The sequence below is a fragment of the Colossoma macropomum genome, unplaced genomic scaffold, assembly GCF_904425465.1.
Source record: "Colossoma macropomum unplaced genomic scaffold, Colossoma_macropomum, whole genome shotgun sequence".
NCBI lineage: Eukaryota > Metazoa > Chordata > Actinopteri > Characiformes > Serrasalmidae > Colossoma > Colossoma macropomum.
The window spans coordinates 13,680,948-13,698,453 of record NW_023494810.1 but is presented as its reverse complement, the minus strand read 5'-3'; the positions used below and the strand labels follow the sequence as shown (position 1 = coordinate 13,698,453).

The window sequence follows — 17,506 nt, the reverse complement described above, 5'->3', positions numbered from 1 at the left end:
TGAAAGATTAATCGCTTTTATATTGAAACTGCAATATGAGAGGGTGCAATTTTCAAATTGCATGAGCAATTTTTCTTTTTAAATAATAGCCTACACTCTTCAAGGTTCTTAACAAAGACTTTAGACAATGGTTCTAGGACTATGAACACTCCAAGAACCATTGCATGATTAAAGGGTTCTCTGCATGGTGAAATGGTTCTCCAGATTAATGCAGAACGTGTTGTATATGGTTCTTTATAGCACCAAAAAGGGTTCTGCCACTGTTACACTGTCAAGCCTGTTACAATAGAAGAATCTTTTTGGTGCTATAGAGAACCATATACAACCATTTCTCCAGGCAATGAGTTTGAGTGTTCATAGTTCTATATAGAACCATTGTCTTTACTAAAGAACCCTTGAATAACTATCGTTTTTAAATCGGGAAATTTATCCTAATAACCCAGAGCTTGTGATCTGTCTGTAAATGAGTTAGACCAATCAGAGCCAACCAAACCTCCATGTGTTGTGACATCACAACCATGATTACTGGCACTTTGGCACACTACATTCAGGTGTCAAGCCTCAAGCCAGAAAAAAGTGCATATTATGGTCTTATTGACCAAAAAAATAAGGCCTGAATCTCAATTTATAAAAAAAAATTGCAATTTAAATTGCAGCCACAATATTAGCTGGAAAAATCGCAATTAGATATATTCCCCAAATCATTCAGCCCTACTAATAACAGTGTTGTTCAAGATTTACATACTATTTTAAAATTAGCAGTAATGTAAATGGTGGGCTATAAAATGGAGTTGGTACACCTTTTAAAAATGATTCTTCCAGGTTTTTTAACATACAGCACTGGTTATTTAAGAGCCATGAACACTCTGCATAAAAGGCTCTTTGCATGGCTAAATTGTTTTTCTCCAGTGCAGAGAAAACCAGTGACCGGTTCCACAAAACAGTAGTTCTTGAAATTGTCCATCTTTTTGCTCTATTGCTATGTGTTGTGAGTTGAGGAACAAGAAGCTGGGTCCCTGATAACCCAGACTCTTAAAGAGCCCTCTTAAATTTGCTAATTTTTGCTAATGTTCCAAGACATAGAATCAAGTTCCTATCACATTCCTATCATAAGGCACATACGCACATTCTAACCTACGGATTTCTGCAAACAGTCTTTCAGGGCCAGAGTAAACTAAGACTTCAAGCAGATGTTCAGTTATGGAATGGTTGGAGTCTAGACCTACTGGATGTCATAATCCCCACTCTAATCTGCTCAGTGTGGGAGCCTTAGCGACGTGCTAAAGCAGAGAGTCAGCAATTCAGTTCACAATCAGTTTATTAGCTTCTTCCGGGCTTTCACTTCTTCTGGAGAGCTTTTATTATGAGCATTGGATAACTTCTGCTTATTCTCCTAGTGGGTTCTGTGGATGACTATGAGAAAATCAGTCAGCTATATGACAGTGTTGCTCAATATTTAGATATGTTATTTTCCATTTACAGAGCTCTGTTTCTCAGAACTAGGGCTAAGTCATAAGTCTTACGACCAACAGCAGCCTGATAGCTTGGGATATTACTTAAAAAGAAACACTCAAAAGCTCAGAATAGTAGCATAAAAACACAATATACAATTATATATATATACAAACTATCAGTTCTATAGTCCTATAAATCACCAAAAAGTGTTCTATTGTGACGATGATAAGCTTGTAACAATAGAAGAACTTTTTTAAGAGTGTACAACGCACAGAAAAGGTAAGAACACTTTTACAGTTTAAAGAATGTTTTTAAAAGTTATTCAGTGACACATGTTCCCGAAGTTTTAAGTCTTTCTGTAACAAATTCCAGTCAGACGGTGCGGCATGACTAAAAGCTTCTTTTCCGAATTCAGTGCGCATGGTGGGAATCTGAAGAACATACACATTTTGTGAGTGCAGACCAGAATTCCCTTTTTGATGTACAAAATTACATGAATATGAAAGTAATAAACCAAGAATAGATTTATAAATAAATAGATAAATATATTTAAAAAAAGAATAGATAAATAAATAAATATAAATAAAATATACCACTAAATCAGCCTGCGTGTTGTCAGTGAGGACAAAGCTGCTATTTTGTAAAGAACACAGTGAACGATCATCTGACAATTAGTAATAATTCTTAAAGCACCATGATAAAGTGTGCCTAATGTGCGTAAGCAGTACAAAGGTGCATGCACGTATATGATGATTCCGAAATCAATTAACGGTAAACAAGCAGAAACTGGTTTCTTTTTAGCCTCAAGAAATATGTTTCTGCTACTGTAATTATAGGAATAATATCAACGAATAATAATATCATGAATATGATCTATAGAAGCCGAGGCATGTTTGGATTCCAGATTTTGCTTCTTCAGTTGAGAACTGGAAATTGCTAACAAACACTTGAACTCAATAGTCATGCAAATAGCCCAAATTGCTTCTGGAAAAATACATCACCAAAAGATCTCTGACCTCGCTCAAACCGCACGCAGGTCTTCATTAAGGTGGCATAGACCTGTTGTTGTCATTTAGGGAGGGGTGTAAACAGCACTGAAATCCCCACATAACTACAAGTACTGTTGTGATAATTTACTCAAGTACCAGTAAAAGTATTAGTAAATAAAAACTAATTTACTCACGTAAGAGTTAATACGTAGTTTATTGAAAAACGACTTAAGTACTCGAGTTACTTTTTCATATTTCCGCTGTCACAGCCTGAACATATTTCTGAGGCAACTCGGCTACATCATTGGAAATAATCTGTACAGAAAAACACTAAAGCAAAACATGATAATATGTAGGAAAAAAGTTCTGAGAGCTGAGAGTGATCACAGTTCGCTCTGCTAGAGCACATCTACACACTTTTCTGTGAACTGTGTAAGGAACAAGGTCATCAAACTGCATGCAATTCATGGTTACATGATTATATAATACTTCCTAGTTTATCTGTTTCCAATAAAGTACAACCCCATTTCCAAAAAAGTTGGGACGCTGTGCAGAATGTAAATAAAAATAGAATGCAATGATCTGTAACTCATGTAAACCATATTTTTAAAGGAAAATACTACAAAGACAACATATCAAATGTTGAAGCTGAGAAATTTTTCATCACCTCTTCTTTTAACAACACTCTGTAAGCGTTTGGGAACTGAGGAGACACTGCTGTAGTTTTGAAAGTGAAATGTTTTCCCATTCTTCTTCATATAGGATTTCAGCTGCTCAACAGTTCGGGGGCTCATTTGTTGTATTTTTATTTTTTTTTCATAATGCGGCAAATGTTTTGAGTGGGTGACAGGTCTGGACTGCAGGCAGGACTCTTTTAATACGGAACAATGCTGTTCTAATGCATGCAGAATGTGGTTTGGCATCATCTTGCTAAAAAAAGCAAGGCCTTCCCTGAAAAAGACGCTGTCTGGACAGCAGCATATGTTGCCAAAACATTTACATATCGATCAGCATTAATGTTGCCTTCACAGACGTGCATGTCACCCATGCCATGCGCACTAATGGTCCCCTATACCTAAAGTGCTAAACTGACCAGCCTGTAGTCCAGACTGTCACCCACTGATAACATTTGGCGCATTATGAAATGAAAAATATGACAAAGGAGAGCCGGAACTGTTGAGCAGCTGAAATCCTATATCAAACAAGAACAGGAAAACATTTCACTTTCAAAACTACAACAGTGTCTCCTCAGTTCGCAAACACTTACAGAGTGTTGTTAAAAGAAGAGGTGATGAAACACAGTGGTAAACGTGCACCCGCCCCAACTTTTTTGGAACGTGTTGTTGGCATCAAATTCAAAATAGGCATATATATTTAAAAAAAAAACAATAGAATTTCTCAATTTCGACATTTGACATGTTGTCTTTGTAGTATTTTCCATCAAAAATATGTTTTGTTTTGTTTTTTTATTTGCAGATCACTGCATCCTCAACCGTTGCCTTTATTAAAGAGCCCTTGAAGAACCATTTTCTGTAAGTGTGTAGTGAATTGTGCTGTATGGCGCAGAGTTGAAATAGTGATGTGAAAACAGCGCCCTCTGCTGGACAGAGGACAGAGTTGTCAGATCTGCCTGTGCGTTTGGTAACGTCGTCCATGGCCGCTAGATGGAGCCAGAGCAACAGCCTGTGGGGAACTATGAGGTTGCTTTTGTTGCGTTGTCCCAAAAACTCTAGCAAACAAGTGGTTTGGAGGCAACAGCTGGAGTTTGTAGACAGCGGTGTGCAGTTATGTGCCTTTTTGGAGAAGCTGCATTTATCTGACTGCCACTGAATTGCCTGCTGGATGTCTGCAGTTTGCCACGTTCATCTCAGAGGATCATCAACTTACTTGCACCTCCCGTCCATCCCGTCCATGCACCTGTAAGTAAGACTAAAAAAGACTGAAAAGTAAGACCAGTCTGTTCAAAATCGATTTTACTGATTTACAGTGTGTTGCTTTTTGTTCTGATGGTCGTGCTCGGTCGAATCAAGTGTTCCAGATCTTGTCTGTTGTGTCTTCAAGGATGTTGTGGTAAGCAAAGACGAAGCCTCTTGTTATTTGAATTCTCCGTTCCACCTTAAATACTGTACGGCAGCAGCTACATTCTGCATGCACCACTTAAAGGAGAGTTCCACCGATTTTTTCAAAATTCCTATTCCTATCATATTTCGGTCGTTGAGATGTAAACAGAGTGATTCAGAGTGGTTTGGTGTGAAATGATTCAGATTTCTTTACAGTGGTGGTGAAAGGAACCAGGGGTCACCATGACTACAACACAAATACAGACATTGTATTTACTATCCCAAACCACCATTGAACCTACACATGCCTTCTGAGTGTTTATATGGAATGTTGATGATGTAAAACGGTGATAAACCTGAACAAATAAACTCTTTGGGGACTATTTTGCCTCACAACACCTCTCTGGTATCTTTCCACCATGAACTGATAATGATAAACTGAGTAGAATATATTTTAGACCAAAAACTTTATCACAGAACTACCAAACAGTGTCTCCGACATCAGGCAGTGTATTCATAACCATTTCATGTAATAAGTTTCCATGAGGGAGCTTTTAGAGGTGGACGTCTGGTTCCTATCACCACCACTGTGAACTATTCTGACTCGTTAGGTTTCTCTAGAACAGAGCTCTGAATGACATTCTTGACACATTGACCATTTAATTATGCAGACATTTTGAAAAATCAGTTGAATTCCCCTTTTAGGTGGAACAGAAAGTTCCAATAGGACACCAATTCCAGCCTCGTCTTTCTCGAATGCGTGGAAGCACAAGTGAAAGAATGTGTGGGTTGAAGACAACTAATTTCAGAGGGATGATCCACTTCTCTGATTGAGTTATGATACGCTATAAGTCCAAAAGTTTCCAAACATTAAGTAGCGTTGGGCTGTGGAGCAGTGGAACTGTGTTCTCTGGAGTGATGGAGCTCCATCCAATACCTTTGGGATGAGTTGGAGTGTTCCAGAACTGACCATCCAATATCAGTATCTGACCTCACCAATGCTCAATCAAATCCTCACAGCAATGTTCCAACATCTAGTGTACATCCTTCCCAGAAGAGTAATAATAATAATAATAATAATCTTTATTTATAGAGGACTTTTCACACAGGTGGCAGCTTAAAGTGCTTTACAGACAGGTGATAATGTTTTACAGTAATATAATATAATATAATATAATATAATATAATATCTTTTTAGAGGCACGCTCCTAAAAAAGATGTTTTAGTAAAGAAAAAGGTTCAATACAGAACCATGAACACTCAAAGAACCCTTTGCATGCTTAAAGGGTTCTTTGCATCCAGAAAGGTTCTTCAGATTGATGTGAGTGTTGTAAATAGAGCCTTTTTAAAGAGGGTTCTATGTAGCACCAAAAAGGGTTCTTTTATTGTTATGATGTCAAGCCTGTAACAACAGAGGAATCCTTTTTGGTGCTACATAGAACCCTTTTCGAAAAGGTTCTATATAGAACCATATAAAACACACTCTCCATCAACTCTTTCACTATGCAGACAACCCTTTAAACATGCAAAGGGTATTTTGAGTGTTCATGATTCTCTATAGAACCATTTTCTTGACTAAAGAACCACTGAGGAACTTTTTTAAATGCGCAGTATAACAAAAAGAGTCTCTCCATGTTTTCTGTATTTTACAGAAGGTGTTTGCAGAAGGTCAGTATCTGCAGAGCTAAGATCACAGACAGACATTCAGGAGCTTTAAGGTCATTTAGAGCTTGAAAGACCAGCAGCAGAGCTTTAATATCTCTCCTAAAAGATCCAGGCAGTCAGTGCAGTGTGTAAATGGGGGTGATATGAGCTCTCTGTGTTGGTGTTGTGAGGATCTGTGCTGCTGCGTTCTGTACGAGTTGTAGAGGATGGACTGTTTTCTCCAATGAGAAGATCATTACAGTGATCAACCCTGCTGAACAAACGCATCAACAAGTTTCACTGCATCGCTCTGAGATAGAAACGGCCAAACTTCAGTGGTATTTCTATATTGATAAAGTAGAGGCTGTTACTCCAGCAAATGGGGACCAACACAGTATTAATACCCTTCATTTCAGGGAACAACTTTGTCTACAAACCTTTGAATGCACTGTGTAGCAGCACTTGCGTAGAAATACTCACAAACTTTGCGTGAGTGTCTCTTGTAAACCAGCCTGACGGTGATTTGAATAGATGATTTGACTACGGCTCCTGCCTCATTTGAAAGAATATGCCAGGAAATAAAAACCGACTAGCTGGCAGCGTCCAAGATAAGCATAACTAAGACATTGAGTGGGCTCTCTAGGCAGACAGTGCGTTAGGACTGTTTCAGGGGAGTAAATGCTTTCCAGTTAAAGGGGAATTCCACCACTTGTTTGAAATTTCTGAGTCATTTGGAGTGGTTTGGTATGAAATGACTCTGATTTCTTTACAGTGTACCCCTCCACCGTGAATAGATTTAAAAATATATCGTTACCATTTCATGTAATAACTTTCTGTGAGGGAGCTTTTAGAGGTGGGCGTCCGGTTCCTATCACCACCACTGTGAACAATTCTGACTTGATAAGTTTCTCTAGAACGGAGCGTTTCACACCAAACCACTCCGAATGACTCTGTTTACATCTAAATCTTTCAATTATGCAGAAATTTGAAAAAAAAAAGTACAATGTCCTGTTAAGATTACTGCCATAATGATTCACAGAAGCATATTTAACCTTCACTGATATACAAAAGAGTAGATCATTAAACAGTAGCGTGTCAGACCAGCAGTGCTCCTGTAGCTTTTTCCTAGTGAGAGCACTGTGGATTAAACTTGTCATGCATTTCACTCAGTTTTACTCTATCCAGTCCTGCATTTGCAGGGCTCCAATTTGGCATCATATGCGGTTCTGTGCATAATTTAGAGACCATGAAGCAGTTTTAAAGGGCCCATATCCTTCATTTTTCTTACATTGAATTTTTTTCCCCTGAGGTCCACTTCATGTGGTTTTATGTACCAACATACACTACATAGACAAATGGATTGGGACACACCTCTTAATTATTGAGTTCAGGTATTTCAGCCACACCCTTTGCTAACAGGTGGATAAAATTAAGCACATAGCTTTGCACAAAGGCAAAGACAAACACTGCCAGTAGAATGGGTCGTACTGATAAGCTCAGTGACTTTAAACATGGCACCTCTGCCACAAGTCAGTTTGTGCGATTTCTGTCCTGCTAGATCTGCCCCAGACAACTGTAAGTGCTGTTATTGTGAAATGGAAGCATCTAGGAGCAACAATGGCTCAGCCACAAAGAGATGGACCACACAAACTCGCAAAGTGGGGCTGGCGAATGCTGAAGCGCAGTGTCTATCATCTGTTGAATCATGCACTAAAGTGTTCCAAATTGCCTCTAGAAGCAACATCAGCAAAAGAACTGCACATTAGGAGCTTCACTAAATGGGTTTCCAAGGCCAAGCAGCTACACACAAGTCTAAGATCAAAATGCACAATGCCAAAAGAGGGGACTGGTGTGAAGCACGGCGCCACTGGAGCAGTGAAAACATATTCTGTGAAGTGGTGGATCACGCTTCTCTTATCTGGCAGTCTGATGGATGAGTCTGGGTTTGGCAAATGCCAGGAGGACGTTACCTGTCTGACTGCATTGTGCCAACTGTAAAGTTTGGTGGAGGAGGGATAATGATATGGGGTTGTGTTTCAGGGGTTGATCTAGGCCCCTTAGTTCCAGTAAAGGGAAATCTTAATGTTTCAGCAGACCAAGACATTTTGGACAATTGTACGCTTCCAACTTTGTGGGAACAGTTTGGGGAAGAACCTTTTCTGTTCCAGCATGACTGAGCCCCAGTGCACAAAACAAGCTCCATAAAGGCATGGCTGGATGAGTTTGGTGTGGAAGAACTTAACTGGCCCTCACAGAGCCCTGACCTCAACCCCATAAAAAAACCTTTGGGATGAACTAGAACGGAGATTGTGAGCCAGGCCCTCTCGCCCAACATCAGTGTCTAACCTCACAAATGCTCTTCTGGATAAATGGACAAACATGCCCACAGACACATTCCAAAATCTTGTAGAAAGCTTCCCAGAAGACTGAAAGCTTTTCTAGCTGCAAAGGGGTCCAACTCCATATTAATGCCTATGGATTTAGAATGGGATGCTATAAAAGCTCCTGTAGGTGTCCCAGTACTTTTGTCCATATAGTGTACATGCATACATTGTTATTTATTCATTTTTACATTATCATTTTCCAACCTATCTTATCTCTCTCTCTTACCTATCTCACTATTTTGTTGCTGTACCTTTGAGACTATTATATGCAAATAACCAATACATTCTCTGTTCTGATTGGCTGCTCTGTATTACGCCTAATTCCAAAAACAGTCCGTACTGAAACACTCCTTGTAACTTCAGTGTCCAGTCTCCGGGTTCAGCAACCAGAATTAGTTGTATTTCAATCTCAAGGCAGAAGACTTATTAAGGTATTACTGTAAATAAACAATTACATCATATCATCATTTAATACCTTCAGGATGTTCCCCAAAAATTATAGCAGTAAATGATCTTGAAGTGCCTTCTGGTGTCGAGCTTATAAATTCTCACTGAATAAAATAAGAGCAATTATTAATATGAGAAGTGATTACGAACTTTTGAATGGTGGTGTATTTAGAAAACGTATTTGCATGTGGCAGCAGGAAAGCAGGGAGCAGTATTTTATCTCCAGGAATAATACATGAGGATGGACTCAAACGCACACACCTGGCCAGTACACCTGGCAGGTGAAATGCAATGCTGGAGGTGCAGGGTGTCGCATAATCAAGTTCTACCACTTGCGGGCTGCATGTCATTGCACATTTTGTCTGCTGTGCCCTTCATTATGTCTAAACTGGGAAAGCTGCATGTTGTGAAGCTTCAATACAGTCATATGCAAGAGTCTGATTAACCTGTGGTTAAATTACACACAATATATAATCAGTATTTAATGTGGAAACTATGCTAAGCCATTTCCTAAACTCAGTGTAGTAATTTTCTGCTGACTCGAAATGTAGATATTGTGATATAAAGTCTGTTCTACGGTTTCTTATTAGTAACCGGCTCTAATAACCGGCTCTAAGTGTAGGTATTATGATATAAACCAAGTCTGTTCTACAGTTTTTCATTAGGTTGAATGAATAACTGACTCTAAATGTAGGTATTGTGATATAAACTGAGTCTGTTCTACAGTTTCTCATCAGGTTGAATGAATAACTCACTCTAAATGTAGGTATCGTGATATAAACTGAGTCTGTTCTATAGTTTCTCATCAGGTTGAATGAATAACTGGTTCTAAATCTAGGTATTGTTTTATAAACTGAGTCTGTTCTACAGTTTCTCATTAGGCTGCCACAGACGAGCTCCCTTAAGGGAGCAAAGGTAGAGAAGGGGGGCGCTTTTCGGACGGAATGAGACGCACTCACTCGGCTCCGCCCTTTACAAACTCTACACCCACACGGAGAGCAGGCAGTGTCAGGTGTCGCAAAGGTCTTTCTCTGGAAGCAGGTGACGCGTCCAGAGTGTGGAGAGTTAAAGACCGGACTGAACCTTGGGCAATGAACAAAATCTGAAATTCTCAGCGTACAGTAGTGGAGCAGCACAATAACATAGGTGGGTCTCACTTTTCATTTCATTGTGTGATGACCACAGTTGCAGTTAAAGAGATCCTAAAGGTTCTCTGCATTTTGAATGAAAGCAGAAACCCCTCCCGTCTGCTATTGTTGGTTTTGTTAGGATTTTCTCTCAGCGTTATTTCTCCGAGTTCAGAATGTCCTTGGCTTGAAGCGCTGCATTAGTCAGATCTTATGAGACAGCGGAGTTGAATGGGGAGTTTGGCTGCTTTAAGCACCTAATGCTGTGGCCTCAGCTGAAGAGCCAGTTTGACTACCAGCTCCTCTGCAAAAGAAAGAAAGAGTGAGAGAGAGAGGCCTTTGTACTTTTTGAGGAGGAGAAGGAGGAGGAGGAGGAGGAGGAGGTCACCCTTGGCACATATGAAGAGATATTGATGTTAAAATTCAACACAGACACAAAGCAAATGAAAAAGAATTTGTGTTTTACCTCCTCAGAGTTTATATATGGTACTATACATTCACATGTCACTTTCTGCTTTCTTTAGTAGTTTCAGTTTTCCTGAAGGCAGAAAAAAAGGTACTTTCCAGGTAAATGTTTAATCCCACAAGGTACAAACAACATAAATGTCCCCTCAAATGTACAACATGGGATTTAAGTTATAGTTGTGTACCATAAAAACTTATGAAAAAGTACAAATGTGCACCTTTTTTCTACATAGTAAGTAGAAAGATAAAATAAAGAGGCCAGATTAAAGACATGAAGTATGGAGTCAGTGTGACCTGAAGGGGAATTCCATCAATTTTTCAAAATTTCTGCAGAATTCTGAGAAATGTAGAGAAACCTACAGACATGGAGGAAAATTTCTGAGCGGACAATTTTCAGTCATCAATGGCGGAATTTAAACTGTCCCACTTATTGGAAAATAAACCAAATTTAGAAAAATATTCTAAAAAGTATAAAAGTTATAAATAAGAAAAATAGATGTAAAGGTGTTCAACAGAGGCTGTATGTTAAGCTGCTCAAGCTGTATTAATTGTGTTAGGAGAAGAAAAATAAGAAAAATAATAATAAGCATAAAAATACAGTGCTTGCATTTAATCAATAACTGTGCAAACAGATTTAAAATTCAGATTCTGTATTTATCACCACACCTGCTTAGTGGTTCGGAATTTCTCAATATGCTCATTAGAGTAAAAACACATCAACATCAAAGAGACCAGACAGATACAACATAAAATCCACAAGAACTGCCAGTATTTTCACATTAAAATAAAAAGCAAATGTATTTATAACAATTAAGACAGTATATTAACCATAAATGTATAGTGCTATAAAAATAGTATTAAAATTATTGCTGTAAGAGCGGACTGCTATTAAGCATCTGCGTTAAGTCTTGCAATCAGTAATATTCATATACTGAGAAGTTTTTATGATTGATCTGAATCTCTTTCCTGAAGGGAGGGGTGTTAGAAGGGGCTTAGCATTGAGCTCAAGGTCCTGAAATACCTTCAGAGTTTCATAGATATTCCTAAGCACATTATTGAAAATTATTTATCTGGGCAATAAGTGTGTCTGTGCCTGTAAAAACTCCATGTATTATCAGAATAGATGTGAATAAACATGGATACAGTAAAAATGTACTATATTTCAGTTTACTATTTCAGTAGTTGATCTCTTGTAAGCTAGTCTGAAGAACACAGCCTCCGGTCATCATGTAGATTTGTTGAGTTCTATCAGCAGCACACTGATTTAACATATTGAAATACTGATTAGATAAAGTAGATTTTGGATGATAACTCTGGGCTTCCTCAGGGAGAGGGCAGGAAATGGCTAAATGAATATGCTGATATACATAAAATTACTTCTTATTGCATTAATGCCAAAAATATAGCAACACAAATGCATTTTCATACCTGATGTACATTAGCTTTTCTGGGGTTTGATAAATTGGAACAGAAGAAAGTAAAAAAAAAAAATTTCTCAGTCTTTCACAAAGTTCACTACACTAAAACTAGTTAAACAGGCCTAATTGCCATATAGTTAATATGAAGTTGAGCATTTGTGATGTTAGGCACTAATGTCGGGCGAGAAGGCCTGGCTCAATCGACGTTCCAGTTTATCCCAAAGGTGTTCAGTGGGGTTGACGACAAGGCTCTGGGCAGGCCACTGGAGTTCCTCCACACTAAACTGGTCTTTATGGAGCTCACTTTGTGCACAGGGGCTCAGTCATGCTGGAACAGGAAAGGCTCTTCCCCAAACTGTTCCCACAAAGCTGGAAGCGTATAATGGCGTAAAATGTCTTTGTGTTCTGTAGAGTTAACATCACCCTTCACTGGAATTAAGGGGCCCAAACCCTGAAAAACACCCCAGCCCATTATCCCACCTCCACCAAACTTTACTGCTGGCACTATGCATTTCAGTAGGTAACGTTCTCCTGGCATCCACCAATCCCAGATTCATCCATCAGACTTCCAGATAGTGAAGCAGGATTCATCACCCCAGAGAACACGTTTCCACTGCTTCAGAGTCCAGTGGCGACGTGCTTTAAGCCACTCCAGCCGACTCTTGGCATTGTGCATTTTGATCTCAGGCTTGCGTGCAGCTGCTCCACTCTGCAAACCCATTGCATGAAGCTCCTGACACAGAGTTCTTGTGTTGATGTCGCTTCCAGAGGCAGTTTGGAACTCTATGTTGTACTGTTTCATGGCTGAGCTGTTGTTGATATTTGCGTTTCACAATAATAGCACTTACAGTGTGCCGGGCAGATCTATCAGGGCAGAAATTTCATGAACTAACTTTCAGCAAAAGTGGAACCCTACGACAGTGACGTGTAAAGTCTCTGAGCTTGAGTAGTGTTTGTCTATAGAGATTGCATGGGTGTGTGCTTAATTCTATGCGCTTGTTAGCAATAGGTGTGGCTGAACCACCTGAACTCAGTAATTGTTTCGGACATATTATGTATAATGCGTATGTACACAGTCTGTGTTCTGTGTTATTACTGTGGAACAGCATCGCTTGTCATTAGACAAACAATGTCAAAATGCAAGTCTCTTTTTAAAAGCACAGTAACCAATGTGCAAGATTTATGCACTTAAGATGAAAGGAATAATTTGATCAGAAATGTTTCTAACACTAAAAAGAAACAGCCACCAGTTAGCTTTTTGCTAATGTTATCATATAAGACAAGCTGTTCCTTTAGCACTGTGAGCAGACGTGAGAAAAGAACATCAGAAAATGACTTTCTATTCAGTACTGACACGCTTTAATGTACGTAGATGACTATAGTGAGTCTGTGCTGCAGTAACAGCCTCTACTTCTCTGGAGGGCTCTGGAGATGTTGGAACATTGCTGTGATGATTTGGTGGAGGATTAGTGAGGTAAGGTACTGATGTTGGATGGTCATTTCTGGATCACTCCAGCTCATCCCAAAGGTGTTGAATGGAGTTCCATCACTCTAGAAAACGCAGCTTCACTGCTCCACAGCCCAATGCTGGGGGGCTTTATACCCTTCTGGTCTACGCTTGCCATTGGACATGGTGACGTTAGGCTCATGTGTGGCTGCTCCAGAGCATCCTGTTCTGCTTTCCGTTCCTACGCTTTGTAGAACAAGGAAAAAGAAATTCCTTGTAATCTGGAAAAGGGCCATCTTCTCTTGCGCTTGAATGTTATCAGTGTTATCATCACCTCATAACATGACCTGCAAGATCACTTCGATCACTCACTGCTGAGGAAGTTACTCCAGAAATGCAGCTGACTTAGCTGCCGGCTGCTTCACCTGAATTAGCAAAATCAAAACAACCCTGCCACCCTGAGAGAACCAGATAGGAAACTAATTGAAAGTGGAAGCTTGGCCTCTGAATTTTTGTAGCCTTAAAATCCCCTTAGAGGAAAAGGAAAAAACTGTTACGAGGTGATGATAACGTTGATAACATTCTAGTCTCCATGACTACAACACAAATATAGACATTTTATTTACTATCCAAAACCACCTGTGAACCTACACATGTCTTCTGAGTTTTAGATGGAATGTTGGTGATGGGAAAATAATATGTTTTCTTTGGGGACTATTTTGCCTCACAACACCCTGCATGTATCCCGCCACCATGAATGGATTTTATATCCAAAAGCTTCTCAAAAGCAATGTCCCAGACATCAGGCAGTGTATTTATAACTACTTCATGTAAAACCTTTCTGTGAGGGAGCTTTTAGAGGTGGACGTTTGGTTCCTATCACCACCACAGTGAACAATTCGGACTCGCTAAGTTTCTCTACAATAGAGCATTTCACAGCAAACCACTCTGAATGACTCTGTTTACATCTTAATTATGCAGAAATATTTAAAAATGTGTGAAATTCCCTTTTAAAACAGTAAGGTTGAATTCCAAGTCATTTCAGACTGTTCGTCACGGAATAATGTAACGTTTCCAAATAGGGAAAAAATGTTGCTACAAGGTGTTTTGATATGCCAGTAACAAGTACCAAACTTCTTTTACTGGGACTCTGATCAGGATCCCTGTCTGCTTGTGAGAAAAATTAACTTATCTGACTACCTTTACTCTACACACTTAAAAAAGAGGGTTCTTCAAGGGTTCTTTAGTACAGAAAATGGTTCTGTATAGAACCATGAACACTCAGTTAAGCCATTGCATGATTAAAGGGTTCTTGGCATCATGAAATGGTTCTTCAGACTGATGGAGAACGTGCTGTAAATGGTTCTATGTAGAAGCTTTTTGAAAACGGTTCTATAAAGCACCACAAAGGTTCTTCTATTGTTATAATGTCAAGGTTGTTACAATAGATAAACCTTTTTTTGGATGCAAAGAACCCTTTAATCATGTAAAGGGTTCTTTGACTGTTCATGGTTCTACATAGAACAGTTTTCTTTTCTAAAGAACAGTTGAAGAACCATTGTTTTTAAGTGGGTATATAAACCTGCGTGACTTTAGATTAAAGTAAACTACTGCATGCTGCTGAGAAACACTTTTAACTGATAGAACAGGTTTCTGGTGATGTAAGGTTTTTGGCTCATCCGCTGACATCTAATTCGGAAGTGTTCTATCTGCAGTATATTTATCACGTCTTTGTCATTCTGTGTTTGTGTGCCAATCTGTTTTTTTGCTTTGGTTACTTAGGTTGTTTCTAGGGTGAAACAAAGAACAGGTACAAAGGTCTGTCCTTTACGGCACCTGACTGAGTTCAGTGAGCTGAAGAGCTGCAGTCGCAGCACCAGTGTTACAGTCTGTTAACTGTGCCTTCTTAACACACGGGAGATGTGATTTTAAGGTTTAATAAGGTTCTTGAAACTAGCGAGGGCAATTCTGTGGCATCAGTACTGTAGTCTCTAGTCTATATTGAAGATTAGCCTAACATGCTATCGTTCTTTAGTAGGCCTAATTCAGTTAAATAACATACACTTTCAGGTTTGATACGATTTTCCATTCTGAGGTCTTGATTTGACTCGATTTTTCATATTTTAGAGTGCTAAAGGGTCTTTAAGGGTCCGTGTCCTATATTTTTTTTGTATGTGTTGTTCTATGTTTTCCGTTGAGGTCAACGTATAATATTTGGCTTTGTCTACCAAAAATGGTCAGAATTATTATTATTTTTTTTTTATATGACCATTTTTCAACCTCTCTGATTTAAAGAGGCTGTTTTTGTTGCTGTACCTTTAAGACTGGTATATGTAAATGAGCTCTGTGCTGATTGGCTGCCCTGTATTGGTTTCATGCAAAAAACAGCTGAAACACTGTTTAGACCTACACTGTGAGAGGGTGGAGCTAAACTGCTGTAGGCTGAATATTTTGGATTTAAGTCAAGCATTGGTTTTCGTGATGTCACAAAAACAATAAATTCCAAACAGGCTGTTTTTGCACCTTAGTTTCCATATATGGGCTGTATGGACTGGGGACTGAATGGTAACAATGTTAACATACCACATTGAAATCCTCCATTTAAAATAAGCACAGGAAATTCCGTTTTCCATTATATGGACCCTTTAAACAACGTCTTTATTCCACACAGATTAGCTGAATGTCAATACCAATCAGCTGCATTCTGCTATGCAGTCTTTGGAATTAACATATGGATTATTTCACCAGATTGGCTCAGTCAGAGTTGAAACACATTTCAGACTTTTAACTGATCATAACTACTACTGAAATTTGCCAAATATTTCAGTAGTTTTGGTTGTAACAATTTTAGCTCATTTGAGCTCAAAAACGCAGCCAGTACATAACTAGCAAACACAGTTTTGAACAGCTGTACACACATAAAATCATCACAAATTTTATTAAAACACAACAATTATGAAAATCTGTGTTTCGGTAGTGACAATTCTTAATGTTCCACACTGATTTTCACATTTGGGGACACATTTACTCCAAAACAATGGGATCTAACTGCTCACTATGTGGCCATGAGAAACAGGGATGCAGTCTCACTTTCTGCTCTAAAATGCAGGGGCGTGGCTAAAATTAGGCTCTGTCTACAGACTAAAGGTCTTTGTGCTATGGTAGTGACATAAACTCGTGATAAATCTAAACATTTCAGCATCATTTTAAATGTAAATGTAAAGGTTAGCGTTTGGGACAGACACCTCCCAATAGAAACAATCCTATAAATGATGATGTTATGTATATATTTAGCTTATGACTGTCTCAGTTTATGTCATTGGTTTATATCAGTGGTCTCCAATGCTGGCGTCCTGGAGGTCCTGGAGATCTGCCACAGTTTGCCACACCTGCTTCAGCTAATCAGCCACTTCCCAAGTCACCGATTGGCTGGATCAGGTGTATTAGAGTTTAGTAAGGCAGCCTAATGGATACAGGTTAGAGCTAAAATCTGCAGGAAAGTAGCTCTCCAGAAGGAGAGTTGGAGACCACTAGTTTAAATAAATCATAAATCAGTGATTTACTGTAAATGTCTGAAGCCTGAGCAGACATTTGCACGTTGGTTTAGGTCTTTTTAAAGTTTTTTTGATATAAATCACTGTGGTAGAAGCACTTGACACCCATGATATACTCAGGAAATCATATTGTGAAGTGATTTATCACAATAAAGATGACATCATCATATTGCCCATCCCTGATTTGCAATACTGAGGCTTCCTGACCAGCAAATGGCGTTCTTTAAAAACACAGTTCAGTTCCAGTTGAAGAACTAAATGCATGCGTTGAAATCAATCCACTCCTTTCAAAACAAATCTGCTCTGGATCTGCTTTGTTTGAATTTGTTTCTCTTGGATTACTTCAGTTCTACCAGAAGCCTCTGCAGCCCTTTCAGAATCCTCCAGCCTCCATAACGACGGAGAATCTTTCAGTGAATGCCTTTCATTTTTCATTAATGACTCACATCCTTTATTATTATTTCCGCTGGAAACTTTTCTGCTGTTTACAGTTCGCCAAGATCGACTTTGAGCAAA

At 39.0% G+C, this 17,506-nt stretch overlaps 1 protein-coding gene across 1 annotated transcript in view; it reads left to right on the top strand.

Annotated features, from left to right (window-relative positions):
* Positions 1 to 4,138: 4,138 nt before the first annotated feature.
* The window catches only part of lima1b (LIM domain and actin binding 1b), a 54,531-nt gene continuing 41,163 nt past the window's right edge, over positions 4,139 to 17,506 (top strand). Inside the window, exons 1-2 of the mRNA XM_036559445.1 lie at positions 4,139 to 4,363; positions 9,850 to 10,125. The gene's annotated coding sequence lies outside the window, so the exon portion shown is untranslated. The remainder of the gene's footprint in view (positions 4,364 to 9,849; positions 10,126 to 17,506) is intronic.